A 19,013-nucleotide genomic window follows, 5' to 3' on the forward strand; every position below is an offset into this window, starting at 1 on the left:
AAACCATTATTCTGAAACATGTCGACTGACAGACACAAACTGATCCCATCTTGCCTTGACCTAAGGTCTTAACCCTTTCTGAACTGGATTGGCAACTTCAGTGCTGTGAATGCTTCAGCTGTCCTCATGCCCCAGATTCAGTATACTTTTCTCTGTTGAGTTCAGCATTTAGGCCCAATGTTTTAGAAAATGGAATGATGGTATTGATAGATCATGGCCAGGATTGGCTGTAACATCATTTTCTTTCTTTCTGACTCACCCAGTGGACATTGAACCCTGCAATGGGGTGAGGAGTGCTAATTCAGGGCTTGCTTGCTATCATCTCACATCCAGGGAGATGACTTAAGGGTATTTTAATTCTCTAGAGACAGGATTGAAACAATTGAATTCTTTCCAATATAGATAGGAACACAGCATGATCAGAAAGTGAAATCATTAGCTCTCTGGACCTTGGGGAACATAAGCCTTAACCTTCTGAATTTTAAAAAGCAGCCTTGACTCATCTCTGCCTTCTGTCATAAACATTTCCTACCAAGTCCACGTGTATTAAGCATGCATCTTGCAATGTAATAGCTATCCCAGGTTAGATTTTTGTTTAATCCATCAAACACGTCCATAAGCATAAGGAATTTTGTGTAGCACCCTTCCCCCCTGGGGTGGGGGGAGGAATTGTATTAGTCATGATCAAACAAGCAGAGCTCCGAGGACCCTGGTTTTTCAGGGTATCACATTCTTGTCTTGCTTCCCATTTTCCTAATTTCAACTAATGATCATCCTCACTAATCTAACCCGTAACACAAAAGCTTAGTCTCCCCTGCAGGCCCACAGTTAAGATTTCCTCCTGATTTTATTTCAGTTTCTTCCGCCTTTCTTTTATTTATTAATCAATTCCTAGGTGAACAAAAGTCTCATCTTTCTAGTCCAATTCTGAATTTTCACTCCATGCTGGCAAGATTTTCTTATCTATCCTGGAGGGAGACTCAGGCAAAAGTCAGATCTCCTGCTGTATGGAACACCTGGCTGAACTTGGAAGGGAAACTAGGTAGCATGTGACCAATTTAACCAGTAGGCTGGGCAGTGTTTTTGTTTTCTCTTCCTCTTCTCTTCTTTCAAGCTCTCATGTGCTATATAACCCAAAATAAAATCATGCGCAACTTATGTATATGTTTAATTCAAAAGCGTTCTGTGTAAAGATAAAGCTGAAATTTCATCTTAAATAGATCTATTCATTCAGTGCTTTGGAGGCCAGCCAGGAATGAACTCCAAATGTGAGACTCTTGCAACCGAAAGTACATGCTCCATGTGACTTAAACCTATATTTTCAAATGGCCAATAGAACAAGCCTCAAATGCTCTCAAGCTGCGCCTCGGCTCATATGGAGAGATAAACAGAGGCCCCAGACTGTGCACTGAATATATAAGTCATCAAAGCAATTTTAAAATCAATTCAACATTTGACAAGGAGCCAATATGGTTCCTCTGGGATTAGAATGACATGCTCAGGCTACTACTAGGGGTAAAATTCTGACAGCAGTGTTTTGTACATGCTGGAACTTAAGCAGAACTCCCCCTGACTCCTCCCCCCTCCAAGGAAAACCATAATGAAGCACTACAATGGGGTATCTGTGAGATCACTAACACATGGTCGCCATTTGACTATGAGGGCATTGATTAAATCCCAGTGACTGGGCAAAAGAACCCAAGACCCCAGAGTGTATGCTATGGCCCCAACCACATTTATAGCAAGCAAAAGGCACAATCATCTTTGAATTGAGAGATCATTGAAAACAGGCTTCTTCTAAGGATGGGGACTTCTTTTGTTGTTTTGGGAGAGTCAGGGCAGGGTAGGGGTGGGGTTGACAGTGACTAAAACACCATGGCAGGCCCTCGTATTTTTAATCTTTATAAGAGAAAACAAAACAGTGCTCGCTAATCAGAGGTCCATTTGCCATTGATGATTTCCCACTTTATATTGGTTTCTTTTTTCTTATTCTAAAAAGTTCTCTTGGCTCCTCAAGGTACAGAGAAGACCTGGTATGGAAAGGGTATGGAGGGAAATGGAGGACTTGTCCCATCTAGCTTCGTTGTATGGTTTCATTTTGATCTTGGCTTATTCCATTTTTTTTTTTTTTCCATTGGAGCTTCAGAATTAATGACCTCCATTTCTTCTTGGGGAAACCCGGAGAGAGAAGCGTCCCACAGCTGTGATTTTTTTTTTTTTTAGATTTATTTATTTATTTGGGGGCGGGAGGGGCAGAAAGAGAGAATATTTCAAGCAGACTCCCCATTGAATGCAGAGCCTGATGAGGGGCTCGATCCCACAACCCATGAGATCATGACCTGCGCCGAAACCAAGAGTTGGCTGCTCAACTGACTGAGCCACCCACAGCTGTGATTTTAATGCTGAGTCACTCTCTCATTGTAAGAGGCACAATGCCAGATTTTCTCCTCAGCCTTTCTTCCTTCATCTTCAAACCTCAAACTCATCTGAAATCATTGCATAGGCACTCTTGCCACTGCCTGGCATGACCAGGGCACCAGCCTCCTTCCCTTTGCTTGCATCTTGGTACAGTGCTCCAGTTACAAGAGGCATTGTTGGCTCTGTCCCAGTCTGCTGACATGTTCCAGGTCCTCATGTTCTGAGAAGAGATAGGTAACAGAGGTAAAGGCTCCATGCACAGCGGGCAGATCATAGAGACTGTTCTTTGGCTCAGGTCCTCTCATTAGACCAAGTGCTGGGTACCCTTCTGTGCCTGGATACATGATAAATAATATTGCTAAAGATACTGGGTGAAATTTTTCCTAAATTAAGGTTGCTCATGTGATTTGGGTGGCTCCCTGTGGAAACTTCCCAGGAAAAGCCCAGTCATGGGAAACTGTTCTGCTTTTCTCCAAGGATATGAGGAACAGGTTGTGACAACCTCAGATGGAGGGAAGGATACCTTCATGGTCAAATCATGCCAATCTCCTGTGGAATAGTCAAACTTTTTTTTTCATGAGCTGTGAGGCCTTATGTGAGCTTCCCACCTTTCTGAACTCATTCCTGGCCCTTTCCTCCCCAACTCTCCCTCCCTTTTATGTCCCAGATACACAGGTTCTCTGCATATTGCTCTTTCTGTACCTAAATACTTTCCTAACATGTGTTTCCTGCCTTCTTGTCATCCAGGTTTGTTTGTTGTTTTCTTTTTTTTTTTTTTTTTTAGATTTTATTTATTTATTTGAGAGAGAGCAAGAGAGAAAGAGAGAGAGAGAGAGAGAGAGAGAGTGAGCACAGAGGGAAAGGGAGAAGCAGACTCCCCACTGAGCACAGAGCACATGGGGCTCCATCCCAGGACCCCAGGATCATGACCTGAGCCGAAGGCAGACATTAACCCACTGAGCCACCCAGGTGCCTCACCTAGTTTGTATCTTAATTATTACCTCCTTGGTTGGTTATTCCCACCTCATACTCTGTGTTTTTTTTTCCCCTTGGCAATTATACCTAAGTGAATTTATATATTTTTTAATATATTTTTTTATTTATTCATGAGAGACACAGAGAGGCAGAAACATAGGCAGAGGAAGAAGCAGACTCCCTGCAAGGAGCCCGACGTGGGGCTCGATCCTGGTTTCCAGGATCACGCCCTGAGCCAAAGTCAGACGCTCAACCGCTGAGCCACCCAGGCATCCTGTGAATTTATATTTTTATCTCACTTGGTTACTTAGTTATTTTTGTCTTCCTCTGGTAGAATAAGCTCTATTAAGGCAGAAAGTTTGTTGCCTCATTTACTGCTGTGTCTCTGACACCTGAAATAATGCGTGGCATTTGAGAGACACTCAGTAAATAGCTGTGGAGTGAAAAATGCACGGATGAACATGGAATGACCCAACTGTAGGCCTTTCTCCAAGTGACCTTCCAAAATTGGTGCCCGATCTGACATTGTCATAAGTTCAATGTTTGGGCCTGCCCAGAATTCAATGTTTGGGCAAACTTGGCAAAAGCTTGGTAAGTCTCTACTTGTGCAAAACACCATTGATGGCAACACGGAGGATCTAGAGCCGATTGAGGGGTTGGTTGTGCCTGTTACCAGGGACTTTAAACTTTGTTGAGGGTGGGGCTACCTCTTAGGAGGTGGTTTATACAAAACAAGACAAAATAGAGACCCAGCATTTATCCTTCTTCCTCCTTGTCCACGTTCAAGTTCACCATTTGATGTTTCTTATTCCTTCACATTTTTTAGTCTCTTCACCTGTCTTTGCCTCTTTTTTCTTCTTCTTCTTTTTTTTTTTTACTTATGAGAAACAGAGAGAGGCAGAGACATAGGCAGAGGGAGAAGCAGGCTCCATGCAGGAATCCCAATGTCAGACTTGATCCCAGGACCCTGGGATCACACCCTGAGCCGAAGGCAGATGTTCATCTGCTGAGCCACCCAGGCGATCCCTGTTCCAGCCTCTTAAAAGGTCTCCCTGTTTCCACTACAACCTGGCTCTCCTCTATTCTCCACACTCTTGCTTAAATAGTCTTTCCAAGCTCGAAATCTCAGCACATCACTACCCCCCTCTTAAATCCTTCATTGACGCCCCACATTGTAAATGTAACCTTCAGTGTCCTGTGTGAACTGGCCTCGACCAATGTCCCAGCTCTGTGCCCTCCACGACCCATCCCTTTGCTACACAGCAGCCACAAATTGGCAACCTCATTGCTCTCTGTGGCTCATGATCTCACTTGTCATACGTCTTCTTCACAGATAACTCCCTCTGCCTGGAGCTCCCACTCATGTCAGGATTCTGTTTTAATGAACTGTTCTCTGTGAAGGCTCTGTGCCACCCAAATCTGTCTGGTTAGACACCTACCCCTTATACCTGCGGTTCCCACAGCCGTCCTCTAAAGCATTCATAATTCTGTTTGCTCTTTGCTTGGCCATTTCTCTCATTAGAACTGGAGCCTCATTGAGTATAGGGACAATGTGTGGTTGAAAAGGAAAGGGGGGAAAAAAAAGGAGCAAAAGAAATGATAAATGAAAGGCCCAGTAAGGCAATATGACAAATATGGTGTAGGATTTCCATGGTCGTTAAGGGCATCATGGAGAAATGCCTTTGACTTTGGGCTTTGAAGGATAACCAAAATGCATTCTACAGCCAGGGAGGAAGTATGAATATTTGAAGCTGAAGGGAAGAGTAAGGTCCAGCATGGGTAGAAGGGTGTAGAGGACAATGAGGTCAAGAGAATAGCTTAAAGCCAGATCACTGGAAGTCGGGATGATATACCATGAGGTTAACGCTTGCTCCAAAGACCACAGGGAGTTGCAGTTGTTTCTGTCTAAGGGTGTGATGTGAACTGATTTATGGATCAGAAAGATCCATCTTGCAACAGGGTGGAAGATGGATTGCAGGGGGGAGAGGCCGGGGTCAGTAAAGCCATTGGAGCCCATGTCAGTGATCCAGGTGAGTGATGATGAAGCCCTAGGCAGGGGCAGGGCTGGGGTGGGCGGATGAGGTGGGGGGCAGGTAGGAGAGACCCTGTGGAAGGAGAACAGACGGCATCGGCCTCGACTGTGGGAGAAGAGGGAGCCTTGATGGGCCGGGAGGATGGTGAGGCGGACGTGCAGCGCGGTTGCCAAGCCGAGTGCCCCAAACAATAGCCCACTGTACTGGTCACTGCTCGGGGCATGGTGGGAGGAGTGTGTTCCACGCTGTGCATTGCAATTTCAGAGAACATTTAAAAAAAGAGAAAAAAGTAGCAGATTCCGGAGCAAGGAAGGGTCTGGAAGCCTTGGCTAGAAGAAGGGAACTAAAGAATCCCAAGTTGTTAGCCTGGCACACAAAAAGCGCAAGAGGGAATGTGACGGCTGCCCTGGTGGATTTGACGAAGGGCCCGTAGACAAGATATTACACATGTCCCAAGGGCAGAACCAACCGTGGGGGTGAGTTAGAACTGACAGCAAAAGCATCTTTTGGCTCCGTAGAGGGGAGATCTTTTTAAGATGCAGAGCCAGAAGCTACCTTGCCAGCTAAAGAACTCCCGTGAACACATGGCCCAGCAGAGATTAAGGGCCCCTGGTAGGACCTGTAGGAAGGGATACGGGAAGGAGGGGGAGGGGGGAAAATGGCAGATGGGGTTACAACCTCGCACTTCAGAAGCTTTGTGTTTCTCTCCACTGATGTCCTAATTTGCACCTTATCACCTGGTCCTGAGAACAGGACAGTGACAGAGAGGAGGGACTGTGTTCTGGGCACCACCCTGCTGCCCATGGAGGAAGAGCTGGGGGTATGAAGGCCACTCCGGGTGCTGGCGGACCTCCCCTGTCCTTGCTCACTTCTCTCCTCCTCTTCTCCATAAGGCACAGATTTGTACTTAGAGCTAACATGCTAAGGTGGCCAGCAGGGGCTCTGGTCACTGTGGGCCCTGTGTACCAGCCCTAGAGCAGTCGGGGGAATGCTCCCACGTATTAAACTCTGAATTTGTCCTTCTTTCCGTGTTTTCAGACACAGAACAGGGCCAATCCGGGGTCTGGGTCTCTGTCTACAGGGAATCCCTGTTTCCCTACCGGGGAGTTCCACATCGACCTTCTCTTTCCCTATTCCTCTAACTCACTCACTAGCTAACTACCTCTCTCCTCTCTCTTTCTCGCTCTCATCATAGAGCTTTATCAGCCATTGATAAATTAGAAATCTTCTCTTCAGTGAGCTGGAGATGAGAGAATATGCCCAATTCTTCATAAAAATATGAATGATAGGGGTGACTGGGTGGCTTAGTCGGTTAAGCGTTTGACTCTTGATTTCGGCTCCTGTCATGATCTCGGGTCATGGGATTGAGCCCCACATCAGACTCCATGCTCAGTGGGGAGTGTGCTGGAGATTCCCTCTCCCTTTCTATCTCTGACCCCCGGCCCCCTCTCAGATGAATAAATAAATCTTTACAAATAGAAGATTCTCTCTTTCCCTTTCCTTCTGCCCCTCCCTTGCCAAAGTATGTATTTTGGGGGCACCTGCGTGGCTCAGTCAGTTGAGCTTCTGCCTTTGGCTCAGGTCATGATCCCGGGACCCTGAGGCCGAGCCCTGTGCCAGGCTCCCTGCTCAAGGGGGGACCCTACTTTTCCCTCTCCCCACCAGCCCTACTCGCACTCTCTCTCTTTCTAAAATAATGAAATAAAACTAAAAAACAAAAAAAATGTATTTGATATATATGATATATATAATGTTTATATGAATAATAATAAAGATTTCATAATTTATGTAATTGGAGATATTTCTCTATTACTTATTAGGTTCAGGCCTCAAAACAGCCCTATGATGTCAAGAAACAACCTTGGAGAAGTTAAGTACATTTATCATCCAAAGTCACTCCTCCAGGAAAAAGTAGAGTTGAGTCTATGTCCTACTTGGGAACCTTGACCTCTAATCACTAAACTATATCACCTCTTTCTTCCTTCCTTCCTGCCTTCCTTCCCTCTTTCCTTTTTTCCTTTCTGGACTAGACCTTCAGTAACTCTAACTTACAGACATATAGTCTTCAAACTTCCTCTGTCTCTTCAGACTGAAACTCCCTGAGAAGGAGAACTAATCTCACCATGAGGCTAAGAGCCTCCAGAACTGCATCGTCCAATATACAGTATTAAAATCATTAATGCATTTTAATAGTTCTCTATGTTGCAATGATTCTATTTTGGATACAGTGGGTTAAAGGGGTTATTAAATTTAATTTCACCTGGTTCTTTTTTTTTAAAATGTGGCTATTAGAAAACTTAACAGTTACATCTATGGCCCTCGTTAGTTCCTCCCGGACCTCAGCACTATAGAAGGGGTAGATCACGCCATGCGAGACCAACTCAAGTGTTCTGTTAAGAAGCTTGTAAAGGAAAGAAACCAGAGGGAACACTGGAAATGAAATGCCTGTAAATTCTGTGAATGATATTCCATATGACCAAAGCTGGCACTTCTCTGTGACTTCACATTCTTGGTCCCTTTCATCCTGTGGGTTTTGTGTTTAGAAAATGGCCTCATACTCACAGGACACTCAGGTCTGTCTGGCCTCTGACCTGCCCTCCTTTCCAGAAAGCCTGCCCTGAGGCTTAAGAGCAAGGCTTCCCCTTCCACCCCCTCCTCCTTCTTTCCACCTGGTTCCCATTCAGGGTTTGCAGGGCTGGAGAGTTGTCTGGGGCGCTGATATATGAAAGGCACAAAAGCATCCCTGCAAATGTAATGAAATGGGGAAATTTATATTGACCAGAATTCCTTTCTGGATGAGAATGGCTCTGGTTGAATTGTTGGAATAATTTGGCACGATGCTCTGCCTGCAGGGTGTAAGGAACCAAAGGGCCTCAGGCAGATCCTCAGGTCACTAAATGGCCTTTAGGGTATGTAGATTTGGTTAATTGCAGGGCGTTTGTTTTGCAGAGTTGAGTGTGCAAGTGTGAGGGAGAGGTGGATTGCTTGGGGCAGCAGAGCGAGGCAGGCTGCCACTGGGATTCCACTCTTCTCTTAATTTATCCAGCAGGTGTCCTTTTTGTCAATATCTTAATAAAAATCCATTGGCTGAGAAAGCAAATCATTAGTCTTGGGGGCACCCCCATGTCTTGGTGTGGCCCTGGCATGCTCTGATGAAAAGCATTTTTCTTATAGCTGCTTTTCTTGTCTGACCGAGGTTGGGTAGGACTGTGTGTGTCAGTTGACCATCGAAGAAATGACAGAGCTGTGTGTGCACAATGCATTTCTATGCTTTAAGCAACCCTCTCCAGGAAAGCAAGACAAGGGCTCATGTCTTCAGAGTAGACTATTGATTTATAGGATTTAGTAAATAGACCTGTTGCATTCATGAGAACTGCAAACAAATGCATCCTCAAATGGGGTTTTGAGGCCAAAGTAACAATGGAAGAGGTAGGGGGAAGGCCAAAGAAATATTTGCTCAAACTATTATCCATCTGGTCAATATGAAGAGAAGGGGGGAAAAAACACAACAGAACCTTTCATCATTCTGCTCTTTCTATCCACTTCCACCCCCTAAATCATAAGCAGTTTTCTATAACCCAAGAGCAACACCATCTTTAACTGCTTTCTCATTGTCCTTCCCATCCTCCTCAAGCACTTAAGCCGGTAATCTGCAAAGCTTGGATGCTGGCTAAATTAAGATAAGGGGATGAAAAGAGACTTGTTGGCAGGGCCTGGCAGTGAGGGTGCCTTCGTGATCAATCCTGGTCAGCCTGGACCCCTAGGACTGATTAAGAGATGTTCTCAGCTAGAGGCTGAGCAATACTCCAATAAGCTCACAGCCATTTGCCATCTGTGAAGTCTAAAAACTGCAGCAGCTGATCATGTGCATGATCCAGGCAGAAGCAGGCTGTCTGAGCCTTGGGGCCAGGTTCTTTGAGTTGTGCCTAGAGAGAGTGTGAGACACAGCAGGTCTGCACCTATGGGCCAGTTGGTTCCCCAGACAGCTGAGGGGTGATGAATTTGCTGAGCTACAGAGAGTTATTCCCAACTTTCTAAGAGTTCTGAAGGATATACAGTCACACATCTCCTGGGTGCCCAGGCAACCGGGCTTGTAATCTCCACACCCTCGGAGGGCTCTGCTCAGCAGAGATGTCCGTGACAATAATCTCTTTGTAGGAAGTCAGAAAAATACCGAGAGAGAGAGAGAGAGAGAGAGAGAGAGAGAGAGATGTACTTCTTCCCAAAGTAGAGTCACTAGTTAGTCTATTTTGCTAAACAGGGTAGCAGCAATTATGAGTAAAATTAGTCCAATTAGCAGATACTTGCGGGGGCTTCCTGGGTGTCAGTCCTAGGCACTGTGGATACACTAAGTTATTTAACTTCCTAACAATTCCCAGGATTTCATACCATGATTCTCCCTGTTTTATCCACAGGGAAACTGAGGCCCAGAGTGGTTAAGTAATTTGGCTAAGATCACACATTTGAAGAGAAGATTAATTCAACCAGAGTCTGGGCTCAAAGGCAATGTTAGATTGCCTTTCACTGTGAATTTTCTCCCTGATGCATATTTTTGTTTAGATTTTTATGTATTTCTTTGACAGAGAGAGTGAGAACTCATGCACAAGCAGAGTGAGAAGCAGACCCCCTGCTGAGCAAGGAGCCCGAGGGATGTGGTGCTTGACCACAGGGGCCCGGCATCATGACCTGAGCCTAAGCAGACACTTACTTAATAGACTGAGCCACTGAGCCACTAATGCCCCTCCCTGGTGCATTTTTGTGTTTATTTGTACCTATCACAGTGTGAGGGAAACTGGCTGTATTTAGCAGTCATAAGCAGATTTATCTCAGAGGCCAAAAACGTTTCAGCCCTAAGCATGGGCCTCTACGTTTCTATACAGAACTTAGTAATGCTCCTTACACATTTGCCCTGAGAGACGACTGATGTGAAGTGCACATGCTGGTCTTGGTGGCATGTGTGGAGCGGGAAAATGAGTGGACCACATTTTTGTGTCTGTTTGGTTCTGTGTGTGTAGTTGTGGCCTCTGGCACAGGGTCTTGTAACTTCATCTAAATGCAAATTCCAGGGGCACCTGGGTGGCTCAGTGGTTGAGCATCTGCCTTCGCTTGGGTCATGATCCTGGGGTCCTGGGATGGAGTCCCACATCGGGCTTCCACAGGGAGCCTGCTTCTCCCTCTGCCTATGTCTCTGCCTCTCTCTGTGTGTCTCTCATGCAGACTGTGAGTGCTTGGTGAGGGAGGCTGGGGGTGTGGGGTGGGGGGAAGTGTCTGACAGGTACACAAAAGTACCAAGGGTCACTAAACCAAGAAGCAGTCGTTCCTTATCAGGTAACCCAAATCTTCATTCTGAAAGAGAGTTAAAAATAAATTGAGGGAACTATTTTGTGGATAGAAAGGTGGTTAGGGAAGACTGTACACTTCAGGCATGTCACTGAGGTAGTGTGGTTTGCTCTTCCTGAGAGGAAGCAATGCAGACCTCATTATTTAGACTTAACATTAAAATACGGAGGTCGTGTGCATGTGTGTGGGTGTGTGTCACTTAAAATGCTAGTAAGGCTGAGGATGAAACCAAAGGCCTGGATTGAGCAGACTTACCTTCTCTCTACTGTCGCCCTCCTCTATCCCCCAAGTCCTTATAATTAATAGACACAAACCTTTTTTTAAAATTTTTTTATTTTTATAAATTTACTTTTTATTGGTGTTCAATTTGCCAACATACAGAATAACACCCAGTGCTCATCCCGTCAAGTGCCCCGCTCAGTGCCCGTCACTCAGTCACCCCCACCCCCCGCCCTCCTCCCCTTCCACCACCCCTAGTTCGTTCCCCAGAGTTAGGAGTCTCTCATGTTCTGTCTCCCTTTCTGATATTTCCCACTCATTTTTCCTCCTTTCCCCTTTATTCCCTTTCACTATTTTTTATATTCCCCAAATGAATGAGACCATATAATGTTTGTTCTTCTCCGATTGACTTATTTCACTCAGCATAATACCCTCCAGTTCCATCCACAAATACACACAAATCTTAAATAAATGTAAAGAGAAGGCATAGCGTCAGTGGACCAGTAATGATGAGGCAGCTCTGAAAGCTAGAGTTTAGATGAGATCATACTGAAGGAGGAATCCACAGCACATGATAGGAAAGAGCAGGAGCAGGTGATGCAGGAGGTGCTAATGGTCCCAGGGGAGCTCTGAGCTGGGAGGCAATGGGTAGGGACCAGGATGGGCATGGTTGGGAGCTGCTGGGGAGGCTTTCTGGAGGGGAGTTTCCTCCTTTCCCCTTTCTAGGTAGTCATTGCAAAGCTGGGAGACAGGGCAATGTCTGCCGTGGCTGGTGAAGCTCACAAGGAAAGTACCACTTTGGTCATTGCTTGGAGGCTAAGCATGGACAGGGCTAAAAGGAAAGGGTTAATAAAATGATGACCTGACAACCAAAAATCGTGATACCTTAGTAGAGAACAGTTAGCATGAAAGACAGGCATTGCGTTTTACAGAAAAAGAAATATCTGAAGAGATAATTAATAGAGCAATCAAAAGGAGACTTTAGAATGCATATAATTAGTATTTGTAGAGGGTTCTGAGAAAATAGCATCCTAGACCATATCAACCTGCCACTCAAATATAAAGGTAAAGTAGGATGTTTTAAGCAACAGAACACTTAAAAAGATGCCACTTGTGAAACTTAACATGAAATGATTCATAGACAATATACTTCAGCAATATTAAAAACCAACTCAAAAGGAAGATATGGAAGCAGTACTGAGCAGAAAAATAAGCATAATTTATAATGGAACATTAATTATTTAATTGAACATTAATTATTTAGAATATAATAAGATTTAGAACTAAATTCCCATATAATTTCATGGTGTGGAAGCTCAGGGGGAAGGGGAGAGGACAGGAGGTTATAAGTACTGATTGAATCTAGGCTTCGATAGATAAATGCGAGCCTTTTGTAAATTTAACATAAGTTTAAATATGTGTGTTAGACACTTGAGTAAACTACCAAGTAACAGAAACAGGAGTATTATATCCAAGCAATTAAAGCAGAAACCTGGAATAAAAACAATGCATAAAGCAAATACCATCAATCTGCTATGTTTACCAAAGAATAAACAATAGAGCACAATAGATATAATACACACCAAAATGATGACTGGGACAAATAGAGAGTCTAAGAAATAAATGTGAATGCTTTAAAGAACTCTATTAAAAAAAAAAAAAAAAAGAACTACAGCTTTGGTAAGTTAATATCCATCTGTATGTTTCCTATGAGACATATAACTTGAAATGACCCAACAGAGATGAAAATAAATGGATGAGTAAAGATAATGTAAGCAAATACCAATAATGACAATAATGATAACAAAAGCCAAACCTATTAATAATAGAAAATCAAATCCTAGACTAAAATTATGTAAAGGGAAAAAACAGTCTATATCATGGTGATAAAAGATTGAAACTAACAAGAATACCTTTAAGAGCACCCTAGTTTCATGCTACTGAAGGCAGAAATCTCAAAAAATAGGAGAAGATGTACATTAACGTTGTTTTGGAAACAGAGTGATCAAATGAGCAAAATTTAAAATAATCTGTAGAGAATTTGAATAACAATTATCAAGTGATGTGCTTGAATTATCAATCTCCTGAGTGGATTACTTGAGGCTTTATAAGGATTGAAGATGCATTTTGGGGGGTGTCTGGATGGCTCAGGTGGTTAAGCATCTGTCTTTGGCTAAGGTCATGGTCTCAGGGTCCTGGATCCAGCTCTGCATTGGGCTCCCTGCTCAGTGGGGAGCCTGCTTCTCTCCCTGCCTCTCCCCCCGCTTGTGTGTACACTCCCCAACCCCCTAACTTAAAAATAAAATCTGTTTGGTAAAATAAAATAAAATTTTATTAAAATAAAATTTGTTTGGTAATTTCTTTATGCCACCCTAGAGTCTCTCCCTCCCTCCCTTCTCCCACTTTTTCCTTCTGTCTATCCTTCCTTCTCTCCCTCCCTTCTCTCCTGCCCTCTTTCCCTCCATTTCATTCTTATCCTTATTTTAATTTATTTATGGTAAATGATTCAGACACTGCAAAAGACATAGTGGAAGAAGTCTATCTCCTTCCCCTATCCCTCCATCTTCCAGTTTTCCATTCCAGATGTACCTACCATTTTCATTTTATGTGTCCTCTAATATAATCTATGCAAATACAGTATATATGTACATATGCATTTAGGTATATCTCTTTTTAAAAATGCATATATGTGGCCATATGTATTTTCCCACATTAATAGATATTTTTCCACAGCATCATTTTAATGTTCTAAATAAAGTTCTGTCGTGCGAATCTATGATTTTTTTTGGCTACTGTGAATCAAGTGTCTATGACCATTTGCTACGCATATTTTGGCCATCAGTTTGTAAAAGTGGACTCATCTGTGGATCAGTGGAAAGACACACTTTTGAGACTTTTAAATGTGTGCTGCCCCATGTTTCCAGGAATGTTTTTCTTATATTTTTATGGTGACTTCAACATGAGTTGTCCAGCTACTAGCTTACATTTATATTTAAAAAGTGGTAAAGTCTTAGCTAGGAAATTTGCGAGTGATGACCTGACACGGTTGAGGAATACTAACCACTTTCAACTTGAAGACTCAAGTCTCCTTTTGTGTATTCACATCTGCCAACCCAATTTGCTGTAGCCAAGGCCGAGCTTTATCTGTGTGTTTCTCGCCAGAAGATGGCTAAGCCGGACGGGAGACGGTAGGAGGGAATGAATGAAGAACTCAGTATACCTTGGCTTCCTTTCAAGTTCAGCCTTTGATGTGTTTGTAACTGTACTAGGACAGGACAGAAATATTCTTTTTTTAAAAAATATTTATTTATTTGTCGGGGGGAGCAGAGAGAAAGGGAGAGAGAAACTCAAACACATTCCACACTGAGCATGCGGAGCCAAAGTTGGAAATATTCTTTAGAGGGACAACATGGCAAATTTTGTTTTTGAGGTTATATGACTGACTGACTGACTGACTGACTGACTTATTTATTTGTAAATATTTGAATTCATTTTGCCGACATATAGTATAACACCCAGTGCTCATCCCATCAAGTGCCCTCCTTAGTGCCTGTCACCAAGTCACCTGATCCCCCCACCCTCCTCACCTTCTGCAACCCTTTGTTTGTTTCCCAGAGTTAGGAGTACATGACTTTTTTAAAAAAGGAAAGCAAGAGGGCAACCAGAACTTGTTTTAGAGCCTAAAGCACCAGATTTAGGATTGATCACGGGGTTCCAAAAGAACAGTAAACCCCACTATATCCTTCGCATCTCCCTAATATTACCAACAAAAGGATTTTCTAGAGTAAAGTTGGAATTTGAAGATACTACTTATTCTACTAATATCTTGAAGATTCAGAATTGACATTAGTACGATTATGTACTAATGAAGTCTGAAGGAAAAAAGCTCTGTAAAGTCCAAGAAAAAAACTTCCTGAACTTATTTTACTCAGCATTTTTGAAGTTCATTTAAGCAGTGACCCACCCTCACCTTTTAAAAACACCTATTAAATGCCCTCAGAATTAGTGTTCTGGAGAAGATGTTTTTAGTAAGGCTGGTCTATAATATGGTGGATTCATTGAGAGAATACCAGAATATTTTGTTGGTACAAATTCCTAGTAGCTATCTTGAAACTACTGAAGACAGGACTGGTATTTTGGGAGCCGTCATTCAGCTGAGTCAGAAATGAATCATACTGAATTAGATGGCTTTACCCTCTCATGTCTCTGCTGAGAACATCTTAATCCCATGATATAATTAGCTTGTCCCTCTAATTAGGAGCTGTTAGAGGCTTCATGATTTTTTCAGACACCTGTGGACAGGCATAGGCTACAGGACTTCGTAATACTGCTTTGTAGAGTTGACATTTTCTGAATTCTACTCTGATCAAAGTCTTTCAACATCCATTTATTCTCAAAAAGACAAACTGAAGCAGGCCGGCAGAAGAGGAAGCTGTTGTAGAAGAAAGCCCACCCCCACACAGATCATATATTAGTCTGACATCAGGTTGTATTACCTGATCAATAATGCCTGACAGAGATTCCTTAATTCTGCCTGTCAGTAATTAACAGGAAATACTTTAATTATATGCCTCTATTTTTAAAAATTATAAATAGCATAGATCAATCTTCTTTCACTTTACTCGCTGCTTGTGTCTTTATTCTCTATTATGCTATAAATTACTTCTACTAAACAGACATAAAGCAAAGGTAGGCCTTGATTTTATTTTTATATCTTATCGCTTGCCTTTTTTAAAAAAGATTTATTTATTTGAGAGAGCGAGCAAGAGAGAGCACAAGCAGCGGGGAGAGGGAGAAGCAGGGAGCCTGATGTGGGGCTCTATCCTAGGACCCCTGAGATCATTACCTGAGCCAAAGGCTTAACAGACCGAGCCATCCAGGTGCCCATATTGCTTGCTTTTGATTGCAAATTGATAGATATTCATTATAAAGGATTCAAATAATCCGAAACAGGTAAAGTAAAAAGTAAATGCTCACCTTTTCTTTGACCCTACTATTCATGTAATTAGTGTTGATGGCTTGATGTGTATACTTTTAGATCTGGATAAACATTTACGTTTGTATTCATTTATTCATAGATACTTTTTTATTTTCACAAAAATCTTATCATTACTAATTGCGTGTTCCTAGAACTTGCTTTTCCCCTGCCCTTAACTATTCCATTTTTGTCTATATAGATGTGTATCATTTATTTTATGGCTCAACCTGAGTAGTGGGGGAAGACTTTTAGGATTGAGCCCTTAACCTAAGGGATCTGACGCTATCTCTGGGTAGATACAGAGTGTCAGAATTGAGTTGAGTTCTCAGACATCTAACTGCTGTCTAAGAATTGCTTATTGGAAATGTGAGGGAACCCTCCACCTTGCTGCTAGGTGAGATTGGATCCAGAATAACTTTCACTGTGTATAGTACAAATCTTCACAGTCATGCATATATATAAATGTATAGTTATATAATATATTATGTTTAAACGTATAATGTATGGTATATAATAGATTTATATAATTTACAGTGTTTCAATTATATATAAAAAAGAATGTGGGGCACCTGGGTGGCTCAATTGGCTAATCATCTGCCTTCGCTCAGGTCATGATCCTGGGGTCCTGGGATGGAGCCATACATTGGGCTCCCTGCTCAGGGAGGAATCTGCTTCTCCCTCTCCCTCTGCCCCACCCCTCATTGGTGCACATGCACATTCTCTCAATCTCTCCCTCTCAAATTGATAAATCTTTAAAAAAAAAAAAAAAAAAAGAATGTGTGGTTGAATTCCTCCAAGTATGGAATAACTTATGTGTGTCTTTGTGCTCATGTATAAGAACTCAAGATCTACATAATTTTCCAGCCAAAATGATTTTTTTTTAAGATGTAAATTTAATCATGTCACTTCCCTGCCTAAAACTCTTCACTGGTTTTCAGCTGAGCTTAAGCAATATATCCCAAATTTCTAACATGGTCCCTATGTCTCTGATCTATTCACCCCTGCCAACATCTGCAACTTCATCTTGTGGCAGTCTCCCCATCACTCCCTGGTCTTCTGGTCTTGAGCCATTTCAGTTTTCTTCAGTTTATTGAATGTGCCTTTGCATATCCTCTTCACATTGTCTAGAATATTCTTCTTCCCATTGATTTTTGGATAATCCTATATGACTAGCCCTAATGTTCCTTTAGTATCTTTTTTGTTATCTACTATGATTCTTCTGTTAGGATATTTATCATAATTTTAGGAGTGTGTATTTGTTGATTTAGTCAACAACCTATTGAATTTCTTTTTTTCTTCTATGTTTTTAGTCCTCGTTTTATTTATTTCTGTTCTGATCTTTATTATTTCCTTCCTTCTACTAGATTTGGACTTTGTTGTTCTTTTTCTAGCTTGTTTACCTGTACGGTTAGGTTGTTTGAGATTTTTCTTTTGCTCGAAGTAGGTCTATTATCACTATAAACTTCCCTCTTAGAAGTGCTTTCTGCATCCCAAGATGTTGGATCGTTGTGTTCTCATTTTTTGTGTGTGTGTGTGTTCTCATTTTTATGTGTCTCCATGTACTCTTTACATTTCTTCTTTGATTTCTTGGTTAGTCCATTCATTGTTCAGTAGCATGTTGTTTGGCCTCCATGTATTTAGATTCTAGATTTTTTTCTTGTAATTGATTTCTAGTTTCATGGCATTGTGGGCAGAAAAGATGCATGATGTGATTTTAGTCTTCTTCAATTTATTGAGACTTGTTATATGGCCTAACGTGTGATCTATCCTAGAGAATGTTCCATGTGCTCTTGAAAAGAATGTGTGTTCTGCTGGTTTTGGATGCAATGTTCTATATATACTTGTTAGGTCCAGCTGGTCTAATGTGTCATTCAAATCCACTGTTCTGTTGTCCATTTTCCATCTGGATGATCTATCCACTCACTTCACTGGATGTTACAGTCCTCTACCATTATTGTTACAAACAATATAACTTATTCCATTAGAATATATGTCTTATGAAGTTTTCACCACTATATCCTCAGCCCCTAGCACGTAATAGATACATAAATAGTGATGATAATAATCAAACAAACCCTCATGAAGCTCCTCATAACACTGCTCTAAGTGTGAGATCTGTGAACACATTTAATCCTCACTATGGTCCTAAATTGGTATTACTATTATTCTCATTTTATAGATAAAGAAACTGACACAGAGAAATGGTTAAGTCGCCTGCCCAAGGATAAGTCACCTGCTCAAGGTCAAGGCAGAATTGGGTCTTGAATATAAGCAGCCTGGGCCCCCAAATCTGTGCTCTCACCCAATGTAGCAATGTTTCAAAATTTTTAATATGAGAGCTTTACTACACATCAATTAAAAAAAAAAAAACCACTCCGAAACAAAAGTGCAGCAACTGTCCTCCGTTTCTATAGTGTCCAAAGAGTTCCTAAAAACAAACAAACAAACAAAAACACAAAGAGTTCCTTATTAGTGTAAGACAGGTTTGCTCTATTTGGGCTTATTTTTGAGTTATTTTATCACTGATCATTATTCTTATTATGTTCAAACTATCATATAGTATCAGTGTTAAAAAGCATTATGGGTCTATTTATGATGGGGAAAATTTTGAGTTTAAAAATTAAAAGAACTAAGAAACAGATGATTATTTGTAGTATCATTTCATATTGCCAAATATCCCTCCAAAAAAGGATATATTGATATTCTTCACTTTTCATAGTTTATGGAAGTGCCCTTTCCTCACACTCTCCCAAACACCAGAGTGTGATTTGCTTTGCCTTTTTGTCACTTTGATATTTGTTTCAAATGAAGACGGCAGTCTTTGGTTAAATAGAAATCAAGTATGTGTGTATTCTTGGTAAGTACTTTTTTGCTGAGAGCTTGGTATTTAATAAACTTTGCATAAATCATCTCATTTAGGCTTTATGAACATTGTGTGTGTGTGCACGCATGTGTGACTCACTCAGCAATTCTAGGATTCTATTCATCCAGCACTAGTATGTTCTTGGTTATGTTTGATAAAAAAGAAGTATATACCGCTTAATTTCTGC

General features: G+C 41.9%; 1 long non-coding RNA gene across 15 annotated transcripts in view; it reads left to right on the forward strand.

The window, feature by feature from the left end:
- LOC140641187 (uncharacterized) overlaps window positions 1-19,013 on the forward strand; it is a 91,911-nt gene that overhangs the window by 2,741 nt on the left and 70,157 nt on the right. For all 15 annotated transcript variants that reach the window (XR_012037705.1, XR_012037702.1, XR_012037709.1 and 12 more), the window contains exon 2: window positions 7,247-7,337. This is a non-coding gene — a long non-coding RNA (uncharacterized lncRNA). The remainder of the gene's footprint in view (window positions 1-7,246; window positions 7,338-19,013) is intronic.

The sequence above is a fragment of the Canis lupus genome, chromosome 10, assembly GCF_048164855.1.
Source record: "Canis lupus baileyi chromosome 10, mCanLup2.hap1, whole genome shotgun sequence".
NCBI classification, from domain to species: domain Eukaryota; kingdom Metazoa; phylum Chordata; class Mammalia; order Carnivora; family Canidae; genus Canis; species Canis lupus.